The sequence below is a fragment of the Gopherus flavomarginatus genome, chromosome 10 (assembly GCF_025201925.1).
Source record: "Gopherus flavomarginatus isolate rGopFla2 chromosome 10, rGopFla2.mat.asm, whole genome shotgun sequence".
Lineage (NCBI taxonomy): Eukaryota > Metazoa > Chordata > Testudines > Testudinidae > Gopherus > Gopherus flavomarginatus.
This window is the reverse complement of record NC_066626.1, coordinates 45173354-45188802: the sequence shown is the minus strand read 5'-3', so window position 1 is coordinate 45188802 and position 15449 is coordinate 45173354. Positions and strand designations below refer to the sequence as shown.

The 15449-nt window shown below is 39.2% G+C and overlaps 1 protein-coding gene across 3 annotated transcripts in view; it reads left to right on the top strand.

The window, feature by feature from the left end:
* B3GALT1 (beta-1,3-galactosyltransferase 1) overlaps nucleotides 1–15449 on the top strand; it is a 334916-nt gene that overhangs the window by 246995 nt on the left and 72472 nt on the right. For 2 of the 3 annotated variants that reach the window (XR_007768334.1, XM_050916293.1), the window contains exon 3: nucleotides 6519–6615. The gene's annotated coding sequence lies outside the window, so the exon portion shown is untranslated. Of the gene's footprint in view, nucleotides 1–6341; nucleotides 6616–15449 lie in introns of those variants that run through there. The other variant, XM_050916295.1, reaches the window with a different exon arrangement.

Genomic DNA, 15449 nt, shown 5'->3' with positions numbered 1-15449 from the left:
TTAAATTGTTCCTAAAATTCTTACAAGCAAGCCTGTCTCTGAGACTACAGTACAACTCACTCAGATATTAAACATGCTCAGTTCTGGCAGCTGATGGTCAATTTATCTGATCCCATCACCCACGCATGCAAAAAACAAACAAATAAATAAATAATCTCGAAAGCTACCTACCACCCTAATTAGACCTCCTCCTATTCACAGGGTAGCTCATGGAATCTTTCCTAATATTAAATGCACTCTTGAATCCATTTTTCAAACCCCTTTCAGAAGAGTCACTATATTTCCTGAAAATCTTTCTAGTGGCCATAACACCACTTGCACAAAGGGTGTCAGAACTGGGAGCCTTCTCTGTCCTCCCTCAAAACTGTGTTTCTTCCATAATGAAAGAGTGGTACTATGGACAGACCCTTCATTCATCTCTAAGACCATTTATCCTTCCACCAATCCCAGGAGATATTGCTCCCCTCTTTTGCCCAAATCCAGCCTGTCTGAAAGAAAGGATTTGACACAGCTTAGATGGCCAGGAAGCAATTAAGATGTATAGTTAAAAGGAAAAAGGCCTTTAGTAAAATGTCTGCTTTGTTCATTCTAATACACCACAGGGTTAGAGGACAGAAAGCTTGCAGGTCCTCCCTACTAGGTGTATTGGGGGGGGAGTTTTCAGAGACATGTAAAGATAAGAGGTAATCTCTCCCATTCAAGATTAAAGCCCATTCCCACAAAGGCAATGGCAGCTTCATGGGCCAGTGGGTCCAGTGCACCATATACATGGTTTTGCGGGGCATCTCTGCATATGTTCACTACATTCTATATGACAGACTTCTGCAGGAGGTTTTGCAAGACATAGCTCATCTTTAGCCCACCCAACAATTGATAATGGAGGGTGGGGGCAGGTGAGGAGCACGCACTGCTACAAAAATCTCATCACTACTGAATATATGGACGCATCCACCAAAGTGAGAATGAGAAAATTTATCTCACTTATCCAGAAATTTTCATTCTGTATAGGGGGATGGGTCCATAAATGTGTCTCACCGTGTACTTTTATCTATTTCTTCCAGATGGTGATGGCTCTTTAGCGTAGCATTGGCTTTTCCCTTTTTAGGGAGAGCTGATGGATAACTGTTCTTACATTTAATCAATGACCCTTAGGTTTAACCCAGTTTACATGTTTTTGTCAGGTTGGATGATTCTACTTTTGGGGCAGATTTGCTGCTATTGTTATTGCATGAAAAAGAGTGTTTTAGTCAGATACAAGTTATCAGCTTTGAAAGTCACTCTCTGGAGAGGCTGTTCAGTGGGAGGAGTTATCTGGACAGCCAGCCCAGCCAATCAAAACATCTGCCTCCTATAGCATGGAGATTGAAGAACCCATCACTACTGAATCCCTTGAAGTCAGAACCCCATATTCTTGGTACTGGTTCCCTATAGGCCAACACAGAGACCACTTTTAGCATGTGTGTAATATGGAGGATCCCCTAAATGGGGGCTCCCTAGGGCCCATCCATGCAGCTGTGTTGTAAGGCACAAATGATGTAGAGGGTTGTTAGGAGGGAGGCAGTTTTTATGCACAAGGACATAAAACATGCAAATGAGATCTGTATTTTTTGTTTCCTTGCTTGTTCTTCACACAATGTCAGCTTCCTTGGCTAGCGTAGGTTGTCCATTCTTTGCTAATCAAATTTGCAACAAGGGAGTTTTACTGGATCCACAGCTGCTTGTGGATACTCAGAGAAGAGCAGAGGCCAGGTATACTTATCAGGACTGGCGCTAGGGGTTTTAGCGCCCTAGGCTCACGGCAATTTCGCCACCCCGTGCGCTGGTCCCGCGGCTCCGGTGGAGCTGCCGCAGTCGTGGCTGTGGATAGTTGGCTGCTCCACGGCTCTGGTGGAGCTGCGGCAGTCGTGCCTGCAGGAGGTCCACCGGAGCCGCGCGAGCAGCCGACCATCTGCAGGCACGACTGCGGCAGCTCCACCAGAGCCGCGGGAGCAGCCGACCATCCGCAGGCACAACTGCGGCAGCTCCACCGGAGCCGCCTGCCACCCCCTCAGGCAAAACGCTGCCCACCAATAACCCTGGCGCCCTAGGCGATTGCTTAGGCCGCCTAAATGGAAGCGCCAGCCCTGATACTTATTGGCCAGGAGATTGTGATTTTTCTCCCTTAGTAGTGGCTTTAGCCTTTATCCTTGCTCTTGTCAGCTTCTCTTAGATTCAAGGAATGTACTTCCTGTAGTAACAGATCTGAAGTCCACTTGAGAACTTCATTTAGGGTCTACATTCTTAGTGATGCTCCTGAAGGAAGCAAGTAACACCACCTACATTCTCTAAAATGCATTGGTTTCCAGCTTCTTAAAAAATGCAGTAAGTTTCATGTGGCTGAATTTTGACTACCTTAGAGACTTCCCTTTTTCTTGTGTTAAGATGCTGCAGTCAAGAGTAGCCATGGCACTTGAGCTAACAACTTTCAGTTTATAATAGCAGAGTTGGCAATAGGGCATTTTCACTGAAGAGTTCTCATTTCTACAACGTTCTCACTCTGTGTCCATCAAAGCCCAAGTTTTATGACCATCAAGTCACTTTTTAAAAAAAATCCATTTTGCCAAACACTGTCATGGGAGAAGAGGGATTAAGTCGATTGATCTGTGAGTCTCAGCTGGGGCTGGTGGACTTAATTATGGCTATAGGTCAAATATCTAAACAAAGTTGTGCATCACCTAGAGTTACCGTAGATAACTGTATGTAAAATACATCAATCACTACTCATACACACGCACGTGCATGCACACACGCGTGTATTGGTAGGCAATTCTGAAAAAAAAGATTATTTCATAGTATTTTTGGCATGATAATGCCAGTGTAAAAATCAAAGTTTCATAATTAGGCATCTTTAAATGTGACAGGTCAGTTTAATAGCAGAGTCGTGGGATTGCACAAGAAAAGCAGTGATGTTTGCCAGTTACTCTAGAGCCAGTTAGAATAGATCTGTCTGAATCTTTTTCCTTTTGACATAAAACACCTCTAAAATTTGAAGAGCTCAAAATGGTTTAGAACTTTTCTAGTTACAGAAGTCACAGTAAAAAAGTGTCCAATGAAAGACTATTCTTAAAGAACAGTATATGTGCCGAAGATTAGACACAGACCTAGACTGTACCTTCGTCAGGACTACACGTGAAGTTATATTTACTGCCACAATGTAACTTTGCATAAGGAGCCACATCCCTGCTTTGGAGCCGGCCATTCTATGGCTGGGGAGTACAGGCCCATCTCTTTTACTGTGCCACAGTAAGTGCTATCTTCCTGAAAGGGGGCAGTGTGAGTGATGGGCCCTGGCAGTATTGGCTGGACACAGGGAGGGAAACATATTGCACCACTCCAAGGGTGGAGTAGCTGTCATACTAGGGTGTAATACTTGGCAGCCCCTTGGAGGAATTTTGGCAAGATCAACCCAAATTCCTCCCATGGCTCCCATTGCTCCATGGCCCTTTCAGTAACTCCCTCCAGCACATGTAAGTGCATCAGTTTAGCCTTTAGAGACTGAAACAATTAGATTTTGCAGTGCTATTAGATTCATTCTTATAGTTAGAAAAGGTACTTCTGCTTGGAGATGTTCCTCACACTTTCTGCCAGGTTTCTCTGTAGAACTCCTGGGTTGAGGTGAGGGGTTTATCTATTAAGGCAAATCTGATTAGTGGCCATTACTTCTGATAGAAATGTAAGACTGTCTGCCAGTGCCAGGGTTGGGGATTTTTTCCTTCCAGAATTGCAGTAGTAAATTCTTGGCCCGATTTCATTCCCAAAGCAATTCTGTGTCTTCAAAAGGATTAGGTTATAATTCCTTTCCTTTATCTTTAAGCTACAAAAATTGGAAAGACTTCATTACTGTTTGGACGCTGGTTAAGATTATTAACTGTCTGCACTGGATAGAGGGTTTTAAGAAAGTTGGATAGTGTGTCTCCCATCTTATGAGATATGTGGTATTTCACATCTTCTTATTCCAGATACGGAGAGGGGAATGGCTAAGGTTTAGATGGGCTAAATATAATATAGCAGTGACAAAAGGTGCTAAGAAAAGCTGCAGCAGAAGAGCTTAGTAGTCATTGTGCCTGAGGTATGGCAGCCCTTTTAGCTAAAAATGTGGATTAATATGATAAACATCCATAAAATTACAGTCCACATTACCTAGCACTGTAAACTCAAAGCTGTTTCTCAGCGTGATTCAGCAATGCAATATAGAATGCAAGTATTAGCTCACTAAAGTTTTCTTCTTGAAGACAACATGAGACAGTGATCTATGCTCTAGTTCAGTCATAAAACTAAAACTAGTAATTTTCCCGTCTCGCTTTGCCCCACCTCCATAATGCAGTGTTCATCCTATTCTTATAGAATAAATATCCCTTTAGTATTTTCCTCCTCTCAAAACAGTTCCTTCTGAAGACACTTGAGAGCAGGATGGAGCACTGAGACTACCACCAAAGCAACAAAGAGTTACTTGAAAGGAAGGGGACGTTCTTAATGGACTTATCTGCAGTGATAAATTATATTGTGTTGTAATGCAATGTTGAGGAATCCTGGTAACTAATATAATGTTAAATGCTCAGTGTACACAAAGTTAGCATCATGCCCCCTAATGATGGTAAACCACAACCTGCTAACATAATGTTAAACACTTAGTCCCTATCTGCTCTGAGTGTTAAATTGTGTTTATCATCATGAAAGTTACCATGACTTCTCAGGGTTGTGTTCTAATACAGTATAATTTCTGGGCAAACACAAGTCAGAACTGACTTCTTCAAATGAAAGTAAGATGCGTCGTCATAGGGCCAACTTTGAGCACAGTTCCATTGTGGTGATTATGCCAGTGGCAAACCTGGCCCACAGAATAAAGATTTTTCATCTAAATCAGGTAATCCTGCCCTTTCCTCACTGAATACCTTCACTGTTGATCCTAGGTTACTGGATAAAGTACTAATTAAAAATATTTTCTTCAAGGTAGTTTTTCTGCACATGATATGCCACTTTATATTAACTCCTATTGTGCCTGTTTAGTGCAGCACATAAGATCCTTTAAGACAGATGCTCTCAAAACAGTGTATAGAGGTTACACATCATTTGCACTGAAGTGGCTACTCTGGATATAAATAGGGTTGATATAAAGGGTCCTTTAGTAGCTTCTACTTGTGTTCCATGTTTTTATGAGTTTAGCCAAAAGCTTACTATTTAAATTAATGGGGGGGGTGTTAACAATTATTCATTATTTTGAAAGATTAAGAAAAATAAGTCAATTTTTTTTCAAAATGCTTACAGAAAAACTTTAAAAAGGAAATTAAGTAAAGATAAACCCTGTATGACATTGAAAGATCACAGATTCCATTCAAAAAGTCATATACAAAAACTTTTTCAGACAGTTTTTCTCCTATGATGGGTGTTCAATTTATGATACTTGCTATTCATATGATGTCATGAGACATCATGTAAGCAAATTGATTATGTGCAAAATATTGTATGCAGAGCTATGTTTTTGCCTCATTGCACAAATGTTTTGAATATTATGGCATTTAAATAATTTTTTGCTCTTTACAAACTGCAATCAGTGTCAGTCCAAGTAATTTCTAGATGTACTAAAACAGTCTAGTAGTGAAACTGAGTTGATGGTCCCAGTCCAATTTCTAAGGGACTGGAGTTCATATAAAAACAACAACAACAGACTAGCACTTACCAGAGGGGTTAAAGACTGAGTAGGGTTTGAATCTGAAACTGCCCTTTGAACTATAGGGATTGGTCTGCTTCAAACAAGTCAGAGTTAAGCATGTTAGTGGAGCAGCATGGACAACAAACTACAGCTGCTTGTGTCATGCAGTGTATATGATCTGTAAACATGTATGGTGAGATTCTGCACTGTGCATCTAAGCCATCTTTACACCCTCCTGATCTTGGGCTGCTTGAGGAGCTAGAGAGGCCACAGCTGTAATTTAGATTGTCCTGGGGACCCGTCTAAGAACATGTCTGCACAAACACTTATTGAGCAGCAACCTGGGGTGTAAATCTGCAGTGCACAGCATGCTGGAGCGCTAAGTGTCCTTGGGGACCTTCAGTTGAGTACTAAAAGTTCCCTAATGTGCACTAACTTACTGCGGTTTCAGATATTTGCCAACATTTTCAATAAAACTCAAAGAAAATGGGTTACATGCCAGTTAACACACAGGTCTTGAAAATGGTTATTGTAGTCTACTTTTCTTTTCTTTTCTTTTTTTTTTTTATTTGTTAGCCATCTGTCCTTCTCTTACTCCCATCTGTTTCTTTCACTCAGTGTGCTGGAGTCTTGTTTCATGACATGAAGTCTAAGCTCTTAATGTAGCACAGTATAGGTTACCCAACTGAAAATGCTTTTTGAGAATAAATCATTGTCCTTGTATTCTGTAGGAAGCAAACAACATAGATTGTGTTGTTAATGTGTATGAGAAATCTTTCTTTCAACAGAATGAATATTGTAACTGTCAATAAATGCCCTCTAATTTCAGATTATGCACTTCAAAATAATACCATAAAGGATCATCAGTTATTGATTACTGTTTGGGGACCTTACATAGATTCCATTCCTTGCTGCTTTTTTATAAGGTAAGTGCCATATAATGCCTTAAACTGTTTTCAAGTCTTTAAAGTTTGTACAACAGCATGTCAGATTTGCAACACTTTGCTTATTCAGTAGCAAATCTTCCTTTAAACCACAAAGAAGGGAGACTTGTTTTCATTCCTTGGTTTGGTTTAATAGCTTCTCTGCATGACGAATGATTTGTGATCCTGAAGGTCAACATAGTGAAGCATAAAAATAGTTCTTTGGGGCAGTTTGAATGGTGTTATATTTCCTCCAACAAGGACCAACACTTTTATAAAAGAATTACAGGATATTTGACAGTTACCAGTAACAGATTTTTTAGTAATAGCTTGTAGTTTTATGCAATGTGGTAAATAAAAATCACAGGAATGTCAAAAAAGTGAACAAGTTTTATTATTTTAAAATGCTCTAAAGTATATATTAATTCTTTCCAAAAGGGACAAAAAAATTAATACCACACTTGTCATAATCTCCGTGTCAGTCTCTTTTCTATTAATGTGACATTTTAAATTCATTCAGCCCTGATAATGCTTTGTTTTGTGTGTCAATGCTTCAGTAATAATATCAGAGGAATATCTTTGGTTTCTGTCTGCGGCAGGACTTTCAGCTGATATGGAACAGAGAATCATAATTGCAATTATAAACAAAGTATCAGTTTGAGAGTATATCATTAAGTTATTTAACTTTGCTGCTAGGGCGATATTCAGACAGAAGTGAGAAGTCATATTAGGAAATCCTATTTCTGCCACTACAAGATGATCTAATACAAAAATCAAATAATTCAGTAATGCATTCTCCTATTTGATTCTTGGCAATTGAAAGTTATACATTTTATGTTGTAAAGAGTTAAAAATACACACTGAGAATTTAGCTGGGAAAGTAAAACATTTCTCATGATGAAAAATGGAAACAAAGCCCAGTAATAGTACATATAGTAGAAGTTTCATGTTTTTAAAAAAAAAATCAATAATTGTGATGTAGTAGACTACTTGAAAAATTAGTATATGCATAAAGGTTAGAAGAATTATGACACTTAAATACACAAGCCATTTCCCCATTTTATGACAAGAGTTTAAAGTACTTACAAATGAAAGTAAATGGAAAATGGCTGATATTAATCATACAAAAGAAATTTAAAGCATATCGCTTTTACAGCCATTAAGAGACCAGTTCATAAAAGATGTAACCACCACTTGCGTAAGTTTTCAATATAGCATTTCAAATATCATTTAGACAGGAAAGCAATTGTTTGAGTAAAAGAACATATTTTTGCAATTTGTGAGCTCTTTTTCCCTGTTCACAATTATTTTCCACTGTGAAGAGCTCAAAACCAACAAAAAGGATATCTTTGAGAGGGAAAAGTTTTAAAGAGAGGGGGTTCTGTCTTAGTAAGCTAACTTTGCTAGATGGATTCATTAAGCAAAAGTCTAGATAATGTATATATGATAAGAGTGACTCAGTATGAACCATTTGGTATTCAAATCAGCTCACTTGGGCTCTGCTTCCTTTGTAATGAAAGTTTAGCCACCAATTAACTTCACTGAGAGTAGGACTGGGCCTTTGACAGACCCGAGCCTCCAGTGTCCCCCTCCACCCCCCATTTGCATGGTATCAATATTCATAGCCATATTCAGTGGAGTAACATGGGGTAGTTGAGTAAAGAATATAGCCTTGCAATTGAAAGTCAAAGCTTATTTATTCAGGTGAGAGCAACAGTGACCCACAGCTAAAGCTCCTGAACTCAATGCTTTGTTTACTCATGATCAGGACCATGCGTATTTGTGATCCCATGACCGCATGGTCCATCCCTTCCCTGGAATTAGAGCTCCAATCTATAACCAGGGCAAACAAGAGTGGGGGGAAGCTGGTACAAATTACCAGACCTGGTGGTCTGGAAGGCGGCCCGGGGCCCGGCTTTGTCGGCCCTGTTTAGCTGGTCCAACATTGCTGGGAGGCCCGAAATTTTTTTTCCACCAGGGCCCGAACCCGCTCTTGGTGGCCTTGTCTATAACCTTTCATTTAATTTTTTTCTTTCCCTAATGGTTGCAAAAACCATAGGAATAAATGTGGCCCAAGATAAATGGGGGTGTTTAGATGTCAACAATATAGCTGAAACTTTAATCCAATATGTCTACCCCACAATCACAGAAGTGGCTTCCATACTCCCCAGGTCCCAACCCTCCTCAACTGTCTACTACCAGCTGACCACTTCAGAGGTCAGGCTGGGGAAAATCCTGTTGTCCAGAAGGACAAATAGAAGTGCTCTCTGGGCAAGTAAGATGTTCAGCTTTCATATCCTCCACATAAGGACAATAGATAGGCTAGGGGTGGTTTGAGTGATATCTGGACAGCAACTGTGAGCTGCCAGTCACTAGGAAGGGTGGTCAGAGGGGCTGAGATGGAGTAAAGCAAAGAGAACTGAACTGCCTCAGGAGTAGGGGAAGGAGAAGGATCTGGATGGAGCAACAGAACTGAGCCAGAAAGTGCCATGCTGGAATTCTCAGCGGCTAAACACAATCCTGCCCCTTATTTCTGAACGCTTATCCCCTCGGATGGTAGATATGAAAGGTTAAACATTTGTGGGTCTTTAGAGGCAAGCATGCCCAAGAATCCCATCTATATGATTGCAACTGCCTTTGAGCATACTCATGTCAGATACATTAGGCTACAGCACCTACCTACCATTTATGTGGTTTTAATGCTTTAACTCCACACAGTGGCCTAGTGATAAAGAGAAATGCCTTGTTATGTCAGTGAACAAATTGACAATCTGTTAGGTCACTTTGCACAGGTACTGTATCAGTATGGCTCTCTCCTTTTCCTAAATCAGTAGTTGCCTCTAAATATCAGAAAACAGCAAAAAGCAGACAAAGTGCTTTTAACCCCCAACCTCCTGTCTTTCAGGATGTGTGTCTATGTGTTCTGTAGCACTGCAGAGGTAGAATGAGGGTTGTCCATTGTGAAAATAACCAAAGCAAGTTAACACATACTTATATACAGCAAAGCACAATCCAGGATTTGATACACAGCCCAAATGAACATGCCGTCACCCTGTTAGGCAATTCCCTATTGCCTTGAATGGACAGAACATTTGTGAATGTAGTTATAGTGACAAGTCAATCACAGCAGCTGGCAGCACTAGTGGAGACTAGACCAGTGTCTATTTCAAACCAGACAGATATTACCCATAATATTATTTACGGATCAATTTTTTTCTTGAATTAAAAATAAATGACAGACCTTTAGTTTTGACTCAGTCTCAGATTGATGGGGGCAGTGGTATTTTAATTGACCGTAAGGTGAGGACACTTACGTGATTAAGTGGGAGATTCAGATCTTATAAAAAAAGAACCCTGGCACAAAAAGTTGTAGGCAAACACTCAGAAAACAAAAGAAATGCTTTTAAACAGTTACTATGACATTTTCTTCATGAACAATCAAACTGGAAGACTTAGCTTCCCAAGGACAATTGGTCAGAATTCCCTTCCTTCCCCCTCCACCCCTTCTGTGGTGCAGCAACATATTGTTAATGCAAAAAATCTGCACCATATTGATAATTGAAAATGCAGACACTGAAAAATAAATGGAATTTAATATCAAAATAACATGAACTATTGCAATAAGTGTTTTGTTTTTCATATATTTAATTCAGCCAAACCTCCCACTTCTTAGTTTAAATGCAGGTTGCTGTAAATTTCCAGTCTGCCACACAGTCGACTGGAATTTGCCTCAGAATTTAGGTTCAGTTTGCTGCAGAGTAACCTAAGCTGAGGGGAAGAGAGCCCTGTAGGATGGTAGGAAGATAAGAACCCTTATGAAATAAAGCTACTGCTCTAGGTAGACTAACAATATAAGTAAAGGGTGTTGTGGGGGGAGGAGGGAGACATCACACCTGGGCCCAATCCTCAATTGGTGTAAATTAGTGTAGTGCCCTAAACTTCAGTGAAGCTATCCTGCTTTACACCTCCTTAGGATCTGGCCCATTATTTGCAGTCACTGGATTGCATGGAAGTAATCTACATGCAGGTCACGCCCTCTCTGCCTCATCACACTCACTTTCCCCCCCTACTTGTCTCTCTGCATAGATGCTCAGCAAACACTGTGTGCTGACACTAGTGCTTTGGCTCTCTGTGCTGCTTTCAGGACCAGAGACCAATCATTGATTGATGATGCACCAGCCAGATTAGAATCCATTTCACTCTCTGCAGAGCTATAGAGAGAAAAATAGTAAAAAAAATATTGGTCATTCAGCAGCCATGACTCTGAACGAACACGGGGAGCAGATTTGTTGAGTAAAAGCTGCCCTATTCAGTCACTTTTCAGAGTACAACCACAGTTCAAGAACAAATGTAATTATAGAAAATGTGTGGAGGGTGGTGATATTAGAAACAAGAAGATGTAAGTCAGCCAAAAAGAGAGTCATAAGTAAAAGTAAACGCTCAGCAGGTTTACAACAAATGCTCAGACATGAAGCACAGTGGCTGTGAACTCTTCAGCAGCTGATAAACAGCTTACTGCTGACTTCATTCTCTCAGGATGTTGCACTAAAACAGATACCCATTTTCTATTGCTCTCTCTTTATTCTTTGCCTGCCCGCTTTATCCTTCTTTTGGATTGCTCAAACATATTTATTTTAATCAGAAACTAAAATAGCAGTGACTCTCTCTGTTGTCTCTGAGAAGAAAAACCAAATGGATGCAGTTATTTACAAAAAAAATCAAATGCACTTAGCATTAAAGAAGGAAAACCAGATGAGTGTCCATGTTTTAAATAGCAGTCAAGGATTTCACAACCATGTAACTTTAGTACAGTGTAATAGGAGAGAGGGTTTAAAAATAAAGGAAGGACTGTGACCAGACAAGGTTTATACCAGATGATCATAATGGTCCCTTCTGGCCTCAAAATTTATTAATCTTCCATATTCTGTCCCCATTTCCCCCTATATAATACATTGTTTAATTAGCCTCTGTTTTAAGGGATTATTTAAATAGTTCTGTAACATGTATAACTTTGTTCTTGCTAATTTTTGTATTCAGATTGCCAACAAGATGACTGAGGCAGGAGAGTAGCTCTCTTATTTTGATTTAGCTTGAACTCCTTCCAGAGAGATACAAGTTAAACAAACAAACCACCAAACAAAAAGTCATTGTTCTACCAGAATGACACAGTGGGTGGCTCACAACAAGACAAACAAGCTTTTAATTTATACCTGAAGTTGCACCCAAACATTTTTTCCACGTACACAAGGTCTTAAAAACAAATAAAAACCTATTATTCTATATATTTCAATATTGCAAATGATAGGCCCAGTACTATAGTCCCTACTCAGGCAAAATTCCCATTGATTCAAGATGAGACCTGATATATACAAAGATTCTACTTTATCTTTAAAAAAAATACATCCATGTGTAATAAGAGAATATACATGGTGTCAAAATCCATGAAAATCAGTAGTCTTCATATGACCCTATTAGTATGCTGTTCAAACTTCTTCACAAAATCAAGAGTACCTAATCAGAACTGTTTGGATAAAAGTGCATTATAAAAATATATTCAGGCCTTTGAATGTATTCAGCTAGTGTGATTGTTGTACTAGTTTAGAACAAATGTCATAACTGAAATTCAACCTGGGTAGTTTGAAAGACTGTTTCATAAGTACCTTAGAGACATAGGCTAAGGTTCATTTAAGGATGCATTGTTTTACATTAAGAATGAAGCACAGAAATAATCAATATTTTTATGTGTGATTAGTAAAGTGGAAAACTATTTTTATGACAGATTCTTTCTTAAACCAACATTAAGAAATATGTAACATATCAAAGTTAACTTGTGTCATATGCAAAGATTAGGGCCTGTTTTTACAGAGAATTGTTGATTAATAGAAAAGCTAGACTGAAGAGAAGAAGTGAGAGACTGTATGTTAGAGAGAGCAAGAGAGAGATGGCAGTTGTCTTCTGCTGCCATCAATTTATTGTTCCTTCAGGAGAAAAAATGATTCACAAAAAGGAATTCAACTACTAAGTGAAAATGTACTAGAAAAAAAAAAGAGCTAGAAATGAGAAATTGCTGTACAAAAGTGACTGCAAACCCCCTCAAAACAACCTCAGAGGTATCGCAGCCAAACTGATTGATGACAGATAATACAACTCTGAACTTCATTGGATCACGGAGACTTGTCACCAAGATACCCTACAGACTATGCATCTTAAGAAAAAGAGCAAACTGCATTTTGAGAATCCAGCCAAAATAAAACATAAAAATCAATGTTGATTTTTACCTGGTATCATTGAATTAAAGAGATATTCACATTTATTCATTAAAAGTGAGATTTGTCCTCACCTCAGTTGTGACTGAAGTGCATAATCCAGCCACAGTCTATGAACAGCATACATACATAGCATATCCACAGCCCCTTGTTAGCTGCTTGTCTAGTGCCTTGACTGGTATTGAAGCCCCAAGACCTGCACACCCCATATGCAGGGATAGGGGTTTATAGCCAGTGAATCTATGTGATCATGCATCAAGTGGCCACTCCCCCACACAGAACTGTTAAGGCACAGCACTATGATATGTTGCCATGGGATGTGGTTGTAGTCTGAGAACTTATTCTACCATGGGGTTCCAAACTCCACCTTGTTCATAGGTCTGCAAATCCTTCAAAATCTGATCAATAGATCTTTAGTCCACATTTCATCATCTGACTTACTAACTCTTGCTAAGAAGTGAGTGGCCACTCCTATGGCTGGAAATTTTTAGAACTAACTTGGTCTAAATTTACAATCATAACATAATTCACTTCTCAGTTTTGACCACTAAGTCAAATATTTCAGTCAGAGCAATTTGCAGCTGAGACCTTTCACATGTTAGGCCCACTACTGCTCTGAATAGAATAGCTTTTTTCACTGATTTTAATGGGACTGGGATAGAGTCACCTAACTACTAAATGTATTCTTTCTAAGAAAGACTGAAGAAAGGGCCTGTTAAATGGCCGATCTGTGTTAGAGCATTCCAATTGCTTCAGCAGACTTCAGACAATAAGAAAACTTCAACAATAGACTATTTAGCCTTTTATAGAAAAGTGTTTTTGACTGTAACCCAGGTAAAGTAGACAAGCTGCAGTAGGATTTGGCTATGAGATTGTCCTACTTAATCTTCTCTCTAGAAGACAGAAGACTAGCTCTTAATCACATTCAAATATTATATCCAAATGACAATGACTAGAATGTATCCCATCGAATCTAATCACATATCTTCAAGAATTACTGATTTCCTACCTTCTCTGTCAGGACAAGTCTGCTGAAAACCAGTGATTATTAAGGGCAGTCGGTCAGATCTGGAAGTGAGAGCAGAGATTGCAGACATATTTGTCACACCTGAAGAAGAAAGCAGGCTTTTGTTAGATAGCCGTTCAAATAAACCTACTAATCGTAATATTAGTTCCAACTAAGGCCCAGAACAATGCTACAAAGCTCAGACACTTTTGGTTGCACAGAGCCCCACTAAAGCCAGTGTGGTTCCACACAGGCCTACACAGACCAGCTAATCAATATATTTGGCGCAGCTCCAGCCATCTCATCATAAAAGAGGCTAGATGTTAATGTCAGATTTTCAGAGCTAGAGGGAAAGGTGAGCAAGTGAAATTTAATCATTGCTGTCAGTTAACGTAAGATTTACCTAATGAAAGAAGGTATTATTCCAACTTGAACTAAACTATAAGGTTTTCATACAGATGAATCTAGTAAATTTGCTACCTCTGCTGTAAAAAATAGGCCCTACAATTTTCCCTCGTCCTCCTGAGGAAAGCAGCCAAATATTTGAAGCAAAATTACAAAACACTTTCACCCAAAGTAATAAAATTGCAACGATTGAATTTCAGGATTCAAATTCTCCAGTACTATAGATTACCAGAGTCTTGATTCAGTTGACAGCTTTGCACATCTGAAGAGCAGGATTTAGGGCAGTTATTTTCTTGAAAACAGAATAAACCAAAAAGAGCATATGAGACTAGAGCCATGTTTACGGTTGCTATTTTGGACTTTTTGTATGAGTGATTTAGCGATAGGTTCAATTTCGCTATATTAAGAATGAAATAGTGGCTGAACTGATAGGATCCTGAAGCAAAATTACTTTCTTCTATGGAAACTAATCTTGTTTTTAAAAATGCTTATTTTTGAGTACAAAACATAGTACTGTGTAGTTATTTTAAAATAGTTGCTATAATTTCTTCCAAGATGGTGTATAAGGTTGGAAACTTATCTAGTGTATACTCCATTCTTCCCTGATTGTTGGTCATGATATAGCACCTATGTGGATGTGACACAGTATTCATTCCAGGGAAATCAGGTTTAAACATCAATTAAACTACATCCTAACTTTTAAATTACCTTCAGTAATTGAGGGAGCTTTGTTTGTCATTCTTTGGCTGAAGGGAAAGAGGTCTCTAAATATTTACCTAAAAACAGCCCACAAACAAACAGCAAGTGTGACTTTTTTTTCCTCCCATCTACTTTAAGCTTTTCTTCATAAAAATGTAAGGTGTCAAATGACTCATGTCAAATGACTCATGTCAAATGACTCATGCCACTTGGGGACAAATTCAGCCTGGCATAACACAACTGACTTTGCTGAAAATATACCTGCTTACACCAGCACCACATTTGGTCCTTAAATTGTGAAGATTGACATACTTTCCTATAAGATCAACAATGTATGAGGAACCTAGAGAAGCAGCCATGGCATCTGAACTAAAACCTGTTTGTGGTTTCAACTGTATGCTTTGGTGTCCTGGACAACCTCTTCTGTTTTGGCTAACAACGATTTGCCTGCTAGGCTAGCG